General features: G+C 36.7%; 1 long non-coding RNA gene across 1 annotated transcript in view; it reads right to left on the bottom strand.

The window, feature by feature from the left end:
• Positions 1 to 16,677: 16,677 nt before the first annotated feature.
• LOC105485514 (uncharacterized) overlaps positions 16,678 to 19,935 on the bottom strand; it is a 124,738-nt gene continuing 121,480 nt past the window's right edge. The window contains exon 3 of the long non-coding RNA XR_011619467.1: positions 16,678 to 16,769. This is a non-coding gene — a long non-coding RNA (uncharacterized lncRNA). The remainder of the gene's footprint in view (positions 16,770 to 19,935) is intronic.

Below are 19,935 nucleotides of genomic sequence, written 5' to 3'. Positions count from 1 at the left end.
AAGTCTAGTCAGTGTATTTCCTAAGTGTTTCTTGAGATCTTTACCATCTCCACTGCCATTATTCTAGGGCATGCTATAATTATTTCCCTTTAAGATCATCGCAAATTTTTCTAGTTAATTTTGCTGCATCAATTTTTATCTTCCTAAAATTTATTCTACTCTATGAAGCCAAAGTGACATTTTAAATATTTGAATTGAGGCTGAGCCACCCAAGATGGCTCACTACAGATGTTAAATGTCATTTCTCCACAGAAAGAAGATCAAAATTACAGGTGAATGGTCATTTTCCAAATGGAAACCTGAGGAAATACAGCCAGGACCTGTCAGAGAGCCCACAGGAAGAAGCCAGGGTACAGAAGAAGAAAGCAGCAAACCTCTAGCAAAGACCGACTCTTGCGGAGCTCAGAGCCCCACAGAAGGTTTTGGTGAGGGATCCTTCTCTGCTCCCTTCACCCTTGTGACAAACTGTTGATTGCCAATTTGTCAGAGGCCTTATGCCTTTGCAACACCAGGCAACACTGTCGAAGCAATTGGGAGCTTCTAAGGGTCAGGGCACTGAGTGGACAGCTTGTGCTAATTCACCTGCACTCCCCTCAGGCGTGAATTGAAATAGCATGTACCATATTGGTTGTGCACCCATTGTGGGCCACTGTCCTGCTTGGGGAACCTCAGCTCTTATGTCACTGAACTAACAGATCTCCAGCAAACATATCCTAGAACCTGTTTTGATTTTGTCAACTACAGGGGACTTGCAGGTCCATGGGTTCCCCCACAGATCTAGCCGTTGGCATGCCCCACCCCTTGGAGAGGGGAAAATGCAGCCTTCTAAATGCAACCCTAGGAGACGGAAAAATGCAGCCTTGGGACATAAGAAATGCATCAATGGTGCCAATTACTAAAAGGGGGCAACAACCACCGCCAGGAAAAGAAATAGACAGGGGCGGGGGTGATTTCTCACTCCTTCTGTCCGCTGTTGTTGATACAGCAGGGGCCTTCCCACCTGCAGTCTCCTGCATGAACCCTTGCAGTCAGCCCCTCTAGTGCTTTTTGCAGCGGCTGCACCCTGTGGTAAGTGAGCCCCACCACCCAGGCATGCACAAAAAACAGGGCCCGCCTCTTCCTCCTTAAACCGAGTGGTGGCATCCCAGCAATGGTGGGCAAACAAGCCACAGCTGTCTGCTCTGGACAGAGAGAAGTTCTCTGAGCCCATTTCAATGGTAGCCACCAGATGGGGCATTTTTGAGAACCCCAATTGCACAGCAACAAGGAACTCTTCAGCCATCATTAAAAGCTTCCTGAGACTTCACCAGAAGCTGTGCAGATGCTGGTGTCATGCTTATACAGCTACAGAACCATAAGCCAAACAAACCTATTCCTGAAAATACATTCTCTGGTCTCAAGTATTCCATTTTGGCAGGGTAAAATGAACTAATACAGTATCTAAGGAAAATGCTGAAGAAAATTCTTAAAGGCAGATAAAGAGAAGAGTCAAATTACCTATGAAGGGAATCCCAAGAGATTAAGAGTGAAATTCTCAGCAGAAACCTTAAAAGCCAGAAGAGACTGAGGGCCATTTTTAGTCTCCTAAAAAAAAATAAATAAAAATTCAAGCCAAGAATTTTATATCCTGTCAAACTAAGCCTCATAAACAAAGGAGAAATAGTCTTTCCTAGACATGCAAACATTAAGGAACTTTGTCACCATTATGCTGGTCCTAAAACAAATGTTTCATTGAATTCTAAATATGGAAAACAAAACACACATAAATAAAATATTCAGAGATCCAATAATGCAATTACACAATTGACATTACAAAGCAACTAGCTGACAGCACTATGATGGAAACAAAATCTCACATATCAATATTAACCTTGTATGTAAACAGTCAAAATGTTCCACTTAAAAAATGTAGATTGGAAAATTGGATTTTTAAAAAGACCCAACCATCTGCTTCCCACAAAAAATTCAGCTAACACGTAAAGACACTCACAGGTCCAAAATAAGGGGTGGAAAAAGATGTATCACACAAATGAAAACCAGAAAAGAGCAGGGTTTGCTAACCGGCAATAGTAAATAAAAATAAAAAATTTAAAAAACACACACACAAAGAAGAGTATTAAATAATAATAAAGATTTTAGTTCAACAATCCAACAAGATGCCTTAACTGTTCTAAATATATATGTACCCAACATTGGAGCAACTAGATTCATAAAACAATTTATTCTTGGCCTTCTGAAAGACTTAGACAACCACACAATAAGAGTCAGAGAATATAACACCCCACTTACAGCATTAGACAGATCATCAAGGCAAAAAACTAACAAAGAAATTCTGAACTTAAATTTGACACTTGACCAATTGGACCTAATACACATCTATGGAACACTCCAACAAAACACTGTGAAATACCGCTCAGCCACAAAGAGAATACACATCTATAGAACACTCCAACAAAACACTGTGAAATACCGCTCAGCCATAAAAAGAATGAAACCATGTGTCTTGCAGCAACATGAATACAGCTGGAAGCCATAATCCTAGGTGAATTGACACAGGAACAGAAACCAAACACAGCATGTTCTCTCTTATGAGTGGAAGCTAAACACTGAGCATACATGGACATAAATATGAGAACAATACACTCTGTGAACTACTAGAGGGTGGAAGGAGGAGGTGTGAGGTTAAAACGTTACTATTGGGCAGTATGGTCAATACTTGGGTAACAGGATCCATACCCCAAACCTCAGCTCAAACAATACTCTCATGTAACCACCTGCACATACACACTCTGTATCTAAAATAAAAGCTGAATTCATTCTTTCCTTCCTTTCTTCCTTCCTTCCTTCCTTCCTTCCTTCCTTCCTTCCCTCCCTCCCTCCCTCGCTCCCTCCTTCCCTCCCTCTTTTTCCTTCCTTCCTTCCTTTTTTTTTTTTTTTGAGACCCAGTCTCATTCTGTGGCCCAGGCTGGAGTGCAGTGGCACGATCTCAGCTCACTGCAACCTCCACCTCCCAGATTCAAGTGATTTAGTGATTTTCCTGCCTCAGCCTCTTGAGTAGTTGGGATTACAGGCGCCCTCCACCATGCTTGGCTCATTTTGTATTTTTAGTAGATATGGGGTTTCACCATGTTAGCCACGCTGGTCTTCCTGCAGAGAAGGCAATGCTTATACACAATTGGTGTATGTAATGGGAATGTAAATGAAATCAGCCAGGCTGGTTTCTTCTTGCAGAGAAGACAAATGATTGACAACATTTACAGGTTTCCTACAGTATTATTATTATTAGCACCAGATTATGTGAAAATCTTATTAAATATTTCTGAGCTGCAGTTATTCATTTATTAATACACTAATTCATTTTTTCATTCATCTGATCAGTCATTTACTTATTCATTCATGTCTGTTCATATCTGAGATCTATTGGTTATAATAAAAATTTGAAATTATTAATAGACTTTATTTTGATATCAATTATAGTACATATAATTTAATATCTCTAACTAGGTACCAACGAATTCAGTCATGACCCATTTTAAAATCCAACTGTAGGGCTGGGCTCACGACTGTAATCCCAGCACTTTGGAAGGTCGAGTCGGGCGGATCATGAGGTCAAGGGTTCGAGACCAGCCTGGCCAACATGGTGAAACCCCGTCTCTACTAAGAACAAAAATTAGCCGGATGTGGTGGCATATACCTATAATCCCAGATACTCAGGAAGCTTAGGCATGAGAATTGCTTGAATCTGGGAGGCAGAGGTTGCAGTGAGCCGAGAACACACCACTGCACTCCAGCCTGGGCGATAGAGCAAGACTACATCTCAAAAAGAAAAAAAAAGAAAATCCAACTGTATACAAAAGGGATAATTCAATATTTGTAAAGGATTTCAAAGAAATGAGTCATATTTCATCTACAAGAGGAGTAGCAAGTGGAAAAAGAAAACCTCTACAATAATTTTTAAAAGAAGAGTTTAAAAGTGTTTTCAATCACTATAAAAGCACTATTTTATTCTGAGATTCTTTATTACTGATTTGGTTATTATCCAAAAATAACTTTTTAAAAGTTAACTCAGAGAAATTAAGTATACAATCAAAGATCAAAGAATAATTTGACATAAGAATAAGACTTGAATCATAAAATTTAGAGAAAAACTCAAATTGGAAAATAAAGACCTCTGAGTTTTGAATCTCACACTCTCATCTTTCATGTTGGAAGATATTTTCCATCAGTACAAGTGTGACCAAAAAACCAAATCATGACTTAAGTTTCTTTCCTCTCATTTCTTTCAAAACCTGTCACCATCCTGGGCTCTGCTTTTTAATCTAATGGATAGCTTGATGCCTATTTTTAAAAAGATCCACCCCATCTCCGGTTTCTGCAGTGCCATCTGGTCAGTCTGCTGCTCCTAATGGCGCAGGAGTCAGAATATCTGCCACAGTACTTCTGGTTCTTTTTTTGCTGAGATTGTTGTGCAATTGCTTTGGACTGTGGTCTGATTTCAGCTACCTGCAGAGCATTTCTGTCCTTCAAGACCCTTGTCCTTTGACACCTTCAAGCCTTGGCTCCCAGTATTATACTATTGTGATTTTCTTTCACCTTTCTTCTGTTTAGCTAAATCTAACTTATCTCCCATGACCCAGAATAAGTCTCATTTACTTCATTGTAGCCTCTTTTGATTACTTTAGCTGACACTGACCTTTTCATTCTTTCTCTTCTATTATATATGTAATTCAGTTTCACAATTTATCTCATCAATATTCTCTAATTGTTTCATATTTTTTCTATCACCACTGCAGATACATTATTAGCCTCTTGAAGTCAAGGGTCATGCTCTGTATTATTACTATTTTTTAAATATCCATGATAGCAACTCACGCTGAGCTGAGAACACAAAATGTTTGCAAAGGAAAAAGTTAATTTATTCTTTGCTTACATATCAACAAATATAACAACTCAAACTCAGTTTTTCAGCAATTTTTAACGTAAAGTACTGTGTAGATATCATTATACTAAGATTTTTGTAGCAAACAGGATGTACGCTAGAGCCATATTCTTCTATTTTTCTTTTTCTTTTCTTTTTTTTTTTTTTTTGTATAGCCCAGAGATGGGAATGATAGCATAATTTTGATCTATACAAATCTCAAATGATTCTAATAACTCCATACTTATTATTCTCAATGTTCTCTACCATGCAACATGCCATCTAAATAACATGTTATAGCTCATAAAAACAATTATTAACTCTTCTAGAGGTAATTGACTTATCCTAGGTGCAATTTGGTTGATGAGAACGAGCCCCATTCTGACCTGTATAAAATTTGGGAGATAGCCCACCAGCTGTACTCTCTCTTCCTCCCACCAGTATATTATATTTGACCTGCATTTCACTTAACACCAGTTTCTTAGCCCTCCTTGGTCTCAGGGTTTATTACAAGGCCTTTTCTCTTAAACCCCCTCAAAACCAAAACCAAAACAAAAATTCCTAAAGGTTTTGTGTGTGAAGACTCTTAAACGTTTGCCCTTTCCCAAATACAAACTTCCTGGGTTCACCCCTAATATGTTCCTTTCCTTCCAATACATGAGCATTTTAATGCCATCTTTTTTTTTTTTTTTTTTTGAGACGGAGTCTCACTCTGTTGCCTAGGCTGGAGTGCAGTGGCCGGATCTCAGCTCACTGCAAGCTCCGCCTCCTGGGTTTACACCATTCTCCTGCCTCAGCCTCCCGAGTAGCTGGGACTACAGGCGCCTGCCACCTCGCCCGGCTAGTTTTTTGTATTTTTAGTAGAGACGGGGTTTCACCGTGTTAGCCAGGATGGTCTCAATCTCCTGACCTCGTGATCCGCCCGTCTCGGCCTCCCAAAGTGCTGGGTTTAATGCCATCTTTATTCATTACTGTATTGCCTTTGAAAAGCTCCTGCCCCAGGATTTTATATCATCAATTGAGATTCCTTGTTTCAAAATATACTAATAAGAATGACTACCTCTTAGTCTTAGCAGATATATATGTTCACATTCTGTAATGTTATCTCCTGCAATCAAATCTCAACATACAAATTATTTTATTCTCTTATTAGAATTCTTAAAAATAGTATATCTCTTCTTTCAGCTTATTTACTTCCCATTTACTTCTCAACCCACTAAAAATGACATATTAAAAGCACGGTATCTGCATGGATGACATGGATTAGTTTCATAGCTTAAACCATTTCCTAACAAGAAAACTTAAACTTACCTGCCCTCCATTGTGTAATGTTCAGATTTAAAAACACTAATAATTTCATGGCATTGTTTTGAGGATTAAATCAGAAAAAAACATGAAAAGCAATTAAAACAGCACCTGAAACACACTAAACAATTTTTCTTCCTCCTCCTACTCCTTCTTTTCTTCTCCCTATCATTATTATTAGTACGCATGCAATTTTTTTGTTTTGTTTTACTTTAAGTTCTGGGATACATGTGCAGAACGTGCAGGTTTGTTACATAGGTATACATGTGCCATGGTGGTCTGCTGCACCTATCAACCCGTCATCTTGGTTTTAAGCCCTGCTTGCATTAGGTATTTTTCCTAATGGTCTCCATCCCCTTGCCCTCCAGCCCCCAACAGGCCCTGGTGTGTGATGTTCCCCTTCCTGTGTCCATGTGTTCTCATTGTTCAACTTCCACTTAGGAGTGAGAACATGCGGTGTTTGGTTTTCTGTTCCTGTGTTAGTTTGCTGAGAATGATGATTTTCAGCTTCATCCATGTCCCTGCAAAAGACATTAACTCATTCTTTTTATGGCTACATAGTATTCTATGGTGTATATATACCACATTTTCTTTACCTAGTCTGTCATTGATGGGCATTTGGGTTGGTTCCAAGTCTTTGCTAGTGTAAATCATGCTGCAGTAAACAAACAACACATGCAATTATTTTAAGGAACCCAATGATCCCCCATTTTTCAAATACAATGGGACACTTTTCTTCCCTTTGTCTCCCTCTCTGCTATGTTCCATTAATTCATTCAAGAAATATTGACTGAGCAACTAGTATGTGTCAAGAATTGAGCTAAGTTTATGATGTGTAGTGATAAATAAAATAAAGAACCCCATCCCTCTCCATAGCTCTTCAAGCTAGAGGAAAATAAAAAATGAAAAAAAAAACCAATAATGAATAAGCAAACAAGCAAAAACAAAATGAAGATAATTGTGATAGAAAAATTACTTAAACAAAAGGAACGAGTTATTATAAGAGTAACAATTAGTACTTACTATAGACAAGGTAGGCTTGGAGGTCTCTCTATTAAGATCATATTAAGCATCGACCTAAAGGATGATGAGGAGGCGACATAAGAGGAGTAGACAAACATTTGAGGCAGAAGAAACCAATAGTGCAAAGGCGTACTGTTGAAAAATGTCCACCTACCCTCCATCTATCTCTATTTTCTCCCTCTGTTTCCATAAACTACTGCCCTCTTTTACAACTCCTAACTCTCTGATCGTCATACTTCAGTTTTCTGATGCTTTTCCTTTACTACCTATGTCGTATTAGGGGTTTAAGATTTTACTTTCTGCCGGATGCAATGGGTCACAACTGTAATTCCAGCACTTTGGGAGCCGAGGCAGGTGGATCACCTGAAGTCAGGAGTTCAAGACTAGCCTGGCCAACATGGTGAAAACCCCTCTCTACTAAAAATACAAAAAAAAAAAAAAAAATTAGCCAGACATGGTGACACATGGCTGTAATCCCAGTTACTTGGGAGGCTGAGGCTGGAGAATCACTTGAACTCGGGAGGCAGAGGTTGCAGTTAGCCAAGATCACACCACCGCACTCCAGCCTGGGTGACAGAGTCAGACTCCATCTAAAAAAAAAAAAAAAAAAAAAAGATTTTTACCTACAGATTATTTCACCTCAATTTCGAGGTTCCTACTGTGTTTTCTCACACATTATCATTCTTTTTATTAGCACTTATGTGGAATTGACCCTTTATCATTTAAACCATGGTTATTTTACTAAACTTCAAATTTCTAAATGTAACATGTTCCCAAACTCATTCAATGACCTTTTATCCTCAATAAATTCTGTTTGTGAATTGTCTACAATCATCAATAGCATAACCATCAACTGAAGCACCTAAACTACAAACCAAAAGAATCATTTATGACCTATTTTTCTTTCTTCTTTTTAGCCAGATTCTTTTTCTCCTTCTTCTTCTTTTGTGCTAGCACTCAGGCTGGAGTGTAGTTCTGCATTCATGGCCCACTGCAGCTTCAACCTCGCAGGCTCAAGCAGTCCCCTCACCTCAGCCTCCAGAGTAGCTGGGACTATAGACATGAGCCAATACACCTGGTATTTTTTTTAATTTTTTTGTAGAGATGTGGTCTCACAATGTTGCCCAGTCTAGTCTCAAACTCCTGGACTCAAGAGATCCTCCAGCACTGGCCTCCCAAAATTTTAGGATTACAGACATGAACCACTGTGTTCGGCCAAATTATTTTCCATTTTGCATGTTTAATGTAATTTTTGTTTCCAGGTTCCATCCACACTATTTTCCTACTTCAGTAATTTTTCATATTTTTCCTTGATAATTAATTCCTAGTTCAAGCTCCATCTATTTTTCAGCTGAAAGAGTATGGGTCTTTCAGTGGTCTCTCTTTCTCCATTCTTGGCCATCCTATTAATAGGCCACAAAGTATCAAAAGTAATCTAAAATAAAACATGACTACACCACACCTGTATTTAAATTTTCTGTGCTCAAATATACACAAGGATCCCGTGACCTGGCCTGGCCCAAATTGCCAACCTCAAAATCTATGTCATCTCTGTCCCATTAAGGAAATGTGAATGTGTCATTGTTCTCCATACAGCATTATTTTCTTCTTGCTATGTCTATTCTAACAGCTATCTTTTCCACCTCTCTTTTCCTGGTGAAATTTGAATCATACTCTAAGAAATATTATCAACTTCTCTCATAATTATCTTTATTCATAGGACTTCCTTACCACTGCACTCCAGGATTGCCTGGAAAAAAAAAAAAGCATTTACTTGCATGAAAATAAAGAAAGTGCCTGCCAGCTGCTCAAGCCAACTGTCTTTTTTTTTTTTTGTTTTTTTTTTTTTTTGTATTTTTTTTTTTTTAGTAGAGACGGAGTTTCACCGTGTCAGCCAGGATGGTCTCGATCTCCTGACCTCGTGATCCGCCCGTCTCGGCCTCCCAAAGTGCTGGGATTACAGGCTTGAGCCACCGCGCCCGGCCAAGCCAACTGTCTTAATATAAGGAGACCCCATACTTTGATGTGTTTAGTGAATGAGCAGTATGAAAGAGAAAAATGAAAATCAAACACAATTACTGATCCCTGGGAAAACATATAATTAAGGAGACTAGAGATGATATACTTTAAACTTTGTGTATTATTTGAAAATACAAAGCATCCATAAAACATGGTTATTTTAATGCAAAGGAATAAATATCACATAACAAGAATAAATACTTGGTATGAGAAATATGATAAAAGCCCAAGAATGAAAGAATAGAAAAAAAAAAAAGATGGAAGGGAAGTAATTACCAATTAAATAGTAGACAACCATTTTTCAAAGAAGAAACAGGATAAAACCTTAGTTCCATAAAATTTCTGAAATATATGCCTAAATAAAAGATGCTGTCCTATGTAGGAGAAAATAAGACCACTACAACATACTGCTAGACTAATTATCAGAAAAAGTAATGCAAGAACAGCATGGAGGAATGTGTTGGTGTTTCTGAAGGAAAATTTGCAATCTAGAAAGAAATGGCCATACAGCAATAATGAAGGCAATAAAGCCACATTCAAATATTAACGGACAAACTTTGTCTATGGCACATGCACCCCTACCTCAGTATGTTCTCCAGAAACATGAAACACAAATCAAGAAGTAGAAAGTCACAGGATCTTGAATATCAAAGACTCTAACATGTAAAAACAGTAAAAAGAAGGTCCCAAACTGAAGTCCTGGAGAACATCAAGCTGATATGTAAACCAAGTGCCTACCGCAATATCTGACTTCTAATACATACCTAAAAGTATTGCTTAAAAAAATGAATAAGAAGTAATTGAAAAGGATAATGGAAGTTTCTGTAAGACAGGATCGAGGCATAAAAGTCACTTGGTAGTGTGAAAAGGTTGACTGAAATCTTGTAAATCTTAAGAGTGTGATAAATACGCCCCTCCACACAAAAGCATATACACACAGACAGCAACAACAACAACAACAACTCAAAATCAAACAAGCAGCACAAAAAGCCTAATCCAAATATTTTTAAATGGAACTGTGACCTATTTCTTAGCAAATGAGATTTTTAAAATGGAATATATTTAATCCTAATACTAGGTACTTAGAGTGGCTCAGGTTTAAGATAATGAATAGGCAAGAAGTAAACGTAATCTTAGTGAAATAATTGGGGCCAATTTGAATAATATTCTAATAATCATCATGTGTTTGTTTTCAAATATAAAAGTCAGCCTACGAACAAGTCCAGAAGTCTTTACTGCAGCTGCGAGACAGAGTATAAACAGAAGATAGGACTTGAAATTGTCAAGAATTATAGAGGAAAAGATGGCATTTCTAACACACTGTATTAGAAAGTGGGACTCAGAAAAATACCATCAATGTATACCACATCTTCTTTTTTATTCTATTTTCCACTGATGGACACTTAGGTTGATTATATATCTTTGCTATTGTGAATAGTATTGTAGGCACCAGAGACTCAGAAGACGATAGGGTAGGTGGGGAGTAAGGGATGAGAAATGACTTAATCAGTACAATGTACATCATTTGGGTTATATTTACACTAAAAAGTCAGACTTAACCACTACTCAGTATATCCATGTAACAAAAAGGCATTTATACCCCTTAAATTTATACAAATAAAATAATACTGACAAAAATACATGAAACAGGACAAATAGTTTTTATAACATTTATTCAAGTGTTTATCTTAACAAATAAACTCAAAATATAAATATGAATGCTGGAAATAAATGAGGTGGTAAATGTTAGCTAAATCAGGGCCTGAACATATACTATCCAAATCTGACATATTAGGAAGAAAAGACCAGGCGTACTTTCAAGAATTATGCAGGCAATCACCAAAAGAACTAAAATAGGAGTAATAAATAGTTTGCCTCAAAAAGTGGGTCAGAGGTAGGAAAGATAGGATTGTAAGAATATGGCTTTTTCTCATAAGTTCCTTTGTGAAATTTTATTTTTCATTGTGTACATGTATTATTTTGGTAAAGACTCATTTTAAACTATGCATGTAAGTTATATGTTGCAATATATACGGTAGGCCTCCCTTATCTGCTGGGGATATGTTCCAAGGCTCCCAATGGATAACACCTGAAACTACAGATGGTACCAAACCCTATATATCTTTTTTTTTTCTATACTCACATACCTACAATAAAGTTTAATTTATAAACTAGGCAGAGTAGGAGATTAATAACAATAGCTAATAATAAAATAGTATAACAATATACTCCAATAAAATATATGTGAATGTCCCTCTCTCAAAATATATTATTGTACTGTACTCACTCTTCTTGAGATGATGTGAGATGATAAAATGCCTACATGATGAGATGAAATGAAGTGACCTAGGCATCCGCTTTTGGTGCCTGAATCACGGAGCCATGACAATGTCAATGGTTGGATGTCAGGGGCAGATGATGTTGATGACTAACGGGCTAGAGCATTCACAGCGTGGATATGCTTTGTGAAGGGATGACTCATGTCCCTGGAGGGACGGAGTGAGATGGTGAGAAATTTTATCACACTACTCAGAATATCATGCAATTTGAAACTTGCAGATTGTTTTATTTCTGGAATATTCTATTTAATATTTTCAAACTGTCATTGACCAATGACTGAAACCAGAAAAAAAGAAAAATGAAAAAGGGGATAGCTACTATAAATTTCAAACTGTGAAATTAATTTGTACATTTCTTAAAAACTGTTGTATATCGGAGAAGCTTATTTAAATACAACTGTTCAAGACGTAATTAGCTTCAAAACGATAGATGAATAGAAAATGTCTCCCAGGCGTGGTATGGGTTTCGCTTTTTTTTTTTCCGCATTAGCGGTTATAATTTTTTCCCAATAGAAGTTACAAATAAAATTTGTTTATTTAAAGAAAACACACATATATTTTAAACCGTGGCACAGGAATTGTGTTTTCACTTTGTTTTTGCCTTGATTTTTGTAAAAAACAGAACTTGGACAAATGGTGACAGAAGTGCTAGTCAACAGAAATCAACCATATTTATGTGTTATTTGCTATTTGTTATTTGGTTTTTTTGTTATTTATTTCTTTTGTTTATTTGTTATTTCTCAGCGTTTTGCTTTTGTATTTATGAATTAGCAAATGTTTTTATCTTAGGTCAAAATATTCATTGTACAATATATTACAAGTCCAAATATCCAGAAGTATTTACAGTTAATAGTTGTCAGTAGAAATTTGAATACTACTAACTTGCTTCAACAATTTGGTAATACTTCTTAAAGCTTTGATTTTAGTCTAAGACTGATATTCATACATAATTTGTACATTATATCTCACCTCAAAAATGAGAATAAAATAATATAGGGGATCTAAATCTATCTAGATAGATACAGATATTTTCATATGTGTACTTAAATAGTAACTTTTTAAATGTAGTCAATTGTATTTCCTTGGTAAGTTCAAGAAGAAACTTCATAAACTCCTTATGAAGCCTCAGGCAATCTGAAAGGCAAGTATGATTCCATTGCACACACTCATATATGTATGTGTTTCTATATATCTATATGTGTGCACATGTTATAATTTTGCATTACATCTTTGGATCTTTTATAGAACATTAACTTTATAGGTTTAAACAATCCTTCTGTCATATATTTAGATGAAATTTAACTTTACCCATAACGTAAAGTCCAACAATTCAAGATTTCTGAAGAGAGAATAAACTATCATTAGGTATAACTTTCTCTTTTATTTCAATTTAGTTATAGTCTCACAATCTTTAAAAAGTTTTAGTAGAGTATTATGTTAATCTCATTCTCCAAAAAAAAGTAGCATGAAACAGACCATTAATGCTTAACTTCAGTATCTGAATACATATAAGACAAACTGAAATTATAATATTAATTCCCAAAATACCACCCCAACTATTTATCTAAGTTTTAGGTTAATAGAATGAAGAAACATTTAAAACTTTAGAACAAAACTGACTTGGTTCTATGTACATAGCAGATGTGCATAAAAGTATTCTTTAAATGAGTAAATGAGTGAATGAATAAATATGTGAATAATCTTTATCTTGATAACTTCTTTGGCTATAAAGTACAGCTAGGGATAAAAGGTGTTGTTCAACATCTTTTTAAATGCACTTAAGTAGGGTTATATCAGAGACAGGGACATATTTTAACAAAAGTGGACTTTTTTTTGTTGTTTGTCCTTCTTATTCCTATCACATGAAATTTTGAAAACATCCATTTGCTACTCCACAATGTATTTCTAAACTCGTAGGCTGCATATATAACCTGATTTAGGTGTATTTTTCTTTCAATTATTTATTTATTTATTTATTTATTAGCTATAATATGCCAGTGAATTGAAGTGCTCTGGTTATAATATAATGTTAAGCCTCTTAGAGGTAATGGGTATTTATATGGTGAGTTTTAAGACTATGAATTTTCTATTTTATCACAACTGAATTTAGTTTGTTTCCCAGTTGTTACATATGCTAAAAAATGCCCATAAGGATAATGGAAAAAACAGAAGCCTCTTCCAAATAAAAGTGTCCTACAAATAGCCAGGAAAAATTAGTACATTTTCAGTATACTTGGGATTTTATTGTTCCCTCATAGTTCAAGTTTTGTTTCAGAAATATAGTCAAATAACTTAGAGAAAATAATTGTATGGGCTTCTCATTGATTGTAAAACAGTCCCAAAGCAGAGTCAGGACAAGTAGGTCCATTTCTTACTTTCCTGAAGTAGCAAGAGGAACAGGCAAAAACATTAGACTTCCCCAGCAATTATTCCACACAAAACACACTTACAAGTAAAAGATGCTGGTCTATCTTCCCAGCACTTGTTCTGTTTTTCTCTTTTTCCAATATACTATGTTAACAGGAACTTCCGATGAACTTTTTAAAGAGAGCTGAAAGATATCTTACAGAGCAGTGAGGCTTCATGTCTGGTTCACCTTTGGTTCGAGAACAGTTCACCAGAACAATAGTTTCAAAGGAAATGCTAGTGTTATTATTAACTGAACAATCAAAATATGTACTTGTAAAATATAAGAGGCAATATCCTGTCCTCTCATAATTGGAGCAAAAGTAACACACTTCCGTTCAAAAAAAAAGTAAAGCTAAAGGCAGGGAACAAATTGTCCATCATGAAAGCAGCTGGCACACTAAAAACTGTAAAAGCTCCAGCTGGTAGCTCACACTACCGCCAACTAGCCAGCTCTTCACATGGGAAAAGTGCTATATGATTTCATGTGAGAAAGCAACAAAACAGATATTTGTGAATAAATATTGGTTTGACAGGAAGTCAGACAAACTAGATTTTTTACTCAAAGACATGTACTTAAGCACAAGGTGCCAAACAGAACTTCTATTTAAAGAGAAAAAAAAAAATGGAGAGAAAATCCACATCAGAGTGTAACTGAAGCAGATGGTGTAAATTGGTCCTTTGTTAGTCTTATAAAGTTTAAATAAAAATATACTAAATTGGAGGGGTTTTTTTAAAGTTATTGTATCAGGAATAAAACAATTCTAACATAACATCTACAACTTCCGGAATTATGTTTTCTTCAATTTCCAATCCTTTGAAAGTTACACTTCTGATTCAATATACTCAACGCAAGGAAAACTCATGTAACTAAACTGTTTTAAATATAGGAGTCTCAGAAATCTAATAAATACTTATTGGTTCCAGGATAAGCACTTAGCCAATGCAGAGTACATAACTGCCTTCCTTATGTGAGGTGAAAGATTTTTTTTTTTTAAATGAGGCCTCCTTATTTAAAAGATTGTTTTTAAATTTTTAGAGATAAGACACTTCTTCTCCAGAAGATCTTAAAATACTACTAACTTCCTTCAACAATTTGGTAATACTTCTTAAAGCTTTGATTTTAGTCTAAGACTGATATTCATACATAATTTGTACATTATATCTCACCTCAAAAATGAGAATAAAATAATATAGGGAATCTATATCTAGATAGATACAGATATTTTCATATGTGTACCTAAATAGTAACTTTTTAAATGTAGTCAATTGTATTTCCTTGGTAAGCTCAAGAAGAAAACTTCATAAACTCCTTATGAAGCCTCAGGCAATCTGAAAGGCAAGTATGATTCCTTGCCTAGTATAATACCAATATTACATCAACTCTTCATCCATCCTTTACTACCCTGGCATGTATTTGTGTATCATCTTAGCTAGCCATGTCCTCAAAATGCATATATTCATTTATCAAAGGGATGAGACTTCATAAAGGTAAATTTGGATATGGTAAATAAGAAGAAATGTTATCAATATATTAAGTGGTAAATGAGCGCAGACAAGTCAAATCACTTTATCCATGGAGTTAGGATGGAGTATTTAATCCTATCAATGAGAAGTATCCGCATGTGTATCAGGCTGCTCAGCGGTCTTTCATCAGAATGTAAACCAAAAACAAAATTCTACCCCTTCCAACCAACTGAATGGACCTCTCCCTTGGCCAGGGGCATTCTAATGTAAACCTGAAACACTAGTTCCAACCATGATGGGAACGGGTGGTTGCTCATGCCTCATTATACCTTGCTCCCTTTTGAATTCAGGCCCAGCTGACTAGCATTACCGTTAAGAGAAACCTTAAGACTGACAGGCCGGGCGTTGTGGCTCATGCCTGTAATCCCAGCACTTTGGGAGGCCGAGACGGGCGGATCACGAGGTCAGGAAATCGAGACCATCCTGGCTAACACGGTGAAACCCCGTCTCTACTAAAATACAAAAAAAATTAGCCGGGCGAGGTGGCGGCGCCTGTGGTCCCAGCTACTCCGGAGTCTGAGGCAGGAGAATGGCGGGAACCCGGGAGGTGGGGCTTGCAGTGAGCTGAGATCCGGCCACTGCACTCCAGCCTGGGCAACAAAGCGAGACTCCGTCTCAAAAAAAAAAAAAAAAAAAAAAAAAGAGACTGACAAAGTTGACTCAGTAGCAATCAGATGCCAATATGACAGACAGCAGGCCCTAAAACAAACCCAAATATTTTACCCCGAAATGTATTTATTTGCCGTTTTTTGAAGCGGCCTTGCAAAGTGTCTCTTGTGGGGAAAATCTTCATTCTGTAGAGAATCCCTTCCATTTCCAGGTCTTCCCTAAACAATGAGAGAATTAACTAAGAGTCTGGCACCATTTTAGGTCTGATAAGAGCTCTAAAGCATGCTACCTAGAGGCTTTATCTACTGATAAAACTCTGTTCTCTGCAATCCTTTATCTTAAACCAGACATCCCTTTCTACTGATTCCAGGTCTTTAGAAAACAACTCTTTTAACTGGGCACGCTGGCTCATGCCTCTAATCCCAAAACTTTGGGAAGCCGAGACCAGCCTGGCCAACATGGTGATACCCCATCTCTACTAAAAATACAAACATTAGCCAGCATGGTGGCACGTACCTGTAATCCCAGCTACTTGGGAGGCTGAGGCTGGAGAACGGCTTGAACCCGGGAGATGGACGTTGCACTGAGTCGAGATCATGAGATATCAAACCATTGCACTCCAGCTTGGGTAACAAGAGTGAAGCTCAGTCAAAAAAAAAAAAAAAAAAGAAAGAAAGAAAGAAAGGAAAGGAAAGGAGGTGAAGGGAAAGGAAGGGAGGGGAGGGGAGGGGAGGGGAAAACAACTCTTTCAACCAATGGCCAATCAGAAAATCTTTGAATCCACCTACTATCTGGAAGCACCTGCTTTGAGTTGCCTTTCTGTGCTGAACCAATGTACATCCACATGGATTGATTTGTGTCTCATGTCTCCCTACAATGTATAACACCAAGCTGTAGCCTGACCACCTTGGGCACATGTTTTCAAGATCTCCTCAGGCTGTGCCATGGGCCATTGGTCACTTAGACTTCGCTCAGAATAAATCTCCACATATTTTACAGAGTTGGATGCTTTACGTTGACAATACAATTCTTTGCATAGTGATGTTTGTTCACATACTTGTCACTATGGTTGCAAATTAACAGTTGCAATTTGAGACATACCCTCTACATTCAAGACAGGAAGAAAGAAGAAGTACTCAGGAACATCTGATTGATTTTATCAAGAAACGAAATTAGTCCTAACTCTCCTTCCCCGGTGGTGTCCTTTTATTAATCTGTACAGTCCCTACAGTAGAGGAAGAAAGGGAAGAAGAGGAGCAGGGATGGGTGATGATGAACTGCCATCCTATAGCATCTACTAGAGATATACAAGATACACGAACAGAATGATGCTAAATGAAAACATTCGATACTTAATTTTTCTTTGGTCAAGCATTATCCTGCCAAGTGAGCAAAGAAGTTACCTATTTTACAATCTGTGGATGCCCCAGATAATTTCTAATCTGAACCTTTTATAGATGTCAATTTGTTAATTTCTCCAAGGTGAATAACTTAAGAATACAGAATTCAGAACATCGAACCATCCGCCTATCTTCCTATTGTTCCAATACATGGTATTTTCTTCCAGAGAAAGAAAAGTGAGAAAGATATTGTAGTGGCCATAAGAATGCAACTCAAAGATCTCCAAATTGGGAGAGCGTAATTGACTGAGAACTCTTGCTGCTGCATTCTGAGATCCAAGCCTGGGTTAGTGGTGAGGCCCCAACTTCCCACAGGTTGCTCTCACTCAGTGACTAAGTGCAGTAATAGTAAGGTATGTTGATATTGGGAGACCCAGTGTTTCTTTGATGATGGCTTCAGCTTGACTCCAGATGACCCTGTTGAACCTTTCTTAAATTACACAGCAGTCGACGATGCTTCCACTCAGCTTTCCCTGCTCCCGCTTTCTCTTGGGATTCGGTGTGCATCTTACTCTGATGCCTCTCCCAACCATTTCAGCCTCCCTTCCCGTTTCTTCTCACACAGATCTTTGCCCTAGTAAAATCATTGCATATTTAATCCTATCTTGGTGTTAGCTTCTAATAGAACCTGGACTAACACAGATACATTCATTTTCCAGTGTATATGCATTAAGGTTTTATTCGCTACACTGTTTTCTTCTGAGTTTTTATTTTTATAAAATGTTACTATGAAATAACAGACTTTATGTCATGTTCACTAATACATTAATCTCCTTAAAATCTAATTCATCCTTTTTATGAACAAGCATTTTTTCCAAGGTAAAACTTCAAGTTTTGAATAATTTCTAGTTGTAACTTTCTCTGATGGACATTTTAATCAACAAAATTAAATTTTAAATGCTGTGCTACTTCATTTTATTTTATTCTCCTATTTTAGTAGTTATACTCTTTTAGCCCATGCTGATGACTTTCACGTTAACATAATGATACATGATTTACTAAAATATAGAAAATGAAATGACCCATCTGAAGTTATAGATGTGTAACTTTCTTCATGGTGTGATAAGCAAAAGTAAAATGCCTTATATCATGTATCTTAAATTCTCTTAAAACTACTTAACATAATCTTAAAGTATTGTCACTCTTTTCTACCCCAAAAAGCATGTAAATGTATTGTTTTGGATTACTAACAGCAGTTCTGACACTTCTGCTAATTTAGTTCAAAATATTTTATTTTATGGAATACTTCATAATTCTAGATAATTCACTATTGAGTTACCTCAAATGTAGGCAGTTTTTATGTCAATAAATGTAGAAAACGGACTGTGAACAATTTCTAAGATTTCCCTAGGTCTCTGTAGTCTAAAACCACCTGGGGTTAACTATTGCATTTTTTTAACGATCAGAAATAATTAAGAATAGACAGTGAGTTATTATGGGTATAATTCACAGTGCCCTAAATTCTGATTCATCTATTCAGTAATCATGCATTATACTCTATACTCTCTAAGTAAAGTTTATGAAAGACTATTTTTTAGTGGTCTCCATCATCTAAAAACTCAAACAAGTGAGTGATGAAGACACTTGAATAAATGAAATTTAGCGTGATAATTACTACCTGCATTTGAGCCTAAAACTGAAAATAATTCTCTTTGCTTCAGTAAGTTGTGAGGCTACATGGGGAGTGATGCTCACCTGGGTTTTGAGAAATGGGTCTGTGAGAAAGAGCAGAGTGAGACAAAAATAAGTGAGGACTATATATGCTAACATAACGGGGCATAAAACAGCAGAAACAACTCAAAAACCAGAAGCTCAATGTGACTGGGTAATAGAGGGGATTATGGGGTTTGTGGGAGGTTACTATTAGAATGGTAAAATGAGTCAGGTCTAGGAAGTTCTTTCATGGTGTGTTAAGGAATTTGAAAATTATCCCATAGACATTGTGAGTTGTTTATATTATCATTAATACAAATTAATAATATGAGTAAGTAAAAGGACTTTAAACATAACCTTTGTAGCCACGAAAAAGGGAAAGACTTGGGGCAGACATACAATTCACTGAAATAGTCCAGGCTAAAATAAAGACCTTTATTAGGAAGCGCAATCAAAAGGAACTCTGAGACTTAAAAATGGAATTTGCTACCAAGAGGCAGACTAATGGAAGTAATCCTCATTTGTCAGCCAAAATCTCAGTGAAGTTTTGATTATATGGGGTTGGAGGAGCTGAGGGTCCTGCAGCTGGATATTTGCACATAGTTAGCAATATGAGTCTGGAGACTTCCAGAGGAACGCAAGTTATAGAAACAGATTTGGAAGTCACAGACATATACACACTATTGGAAAGTGTGAGATTTGAGTGCTTTTTCAATATAGTTCAGCAAGATTTGCT

The sequence above is a fragment of the Macaca nemestrina genome, chromosome 2 (genome assembly GCF_043159975.1).
Source record: "Macaca nemestrina isolate mMacNem1 chromosome 2, mMacNem.hap1, whole genome shotgun sequence".
NCBI classification, from domain to species: Eukaryota; Metazoa; Chordata; class Mammalia; order Primates; family Cercopithecidae; genus Macaca; species Macaca nemestrina.
This window is presented reverse-complemented; position numbering and strand designations above follow the sequence as displayed.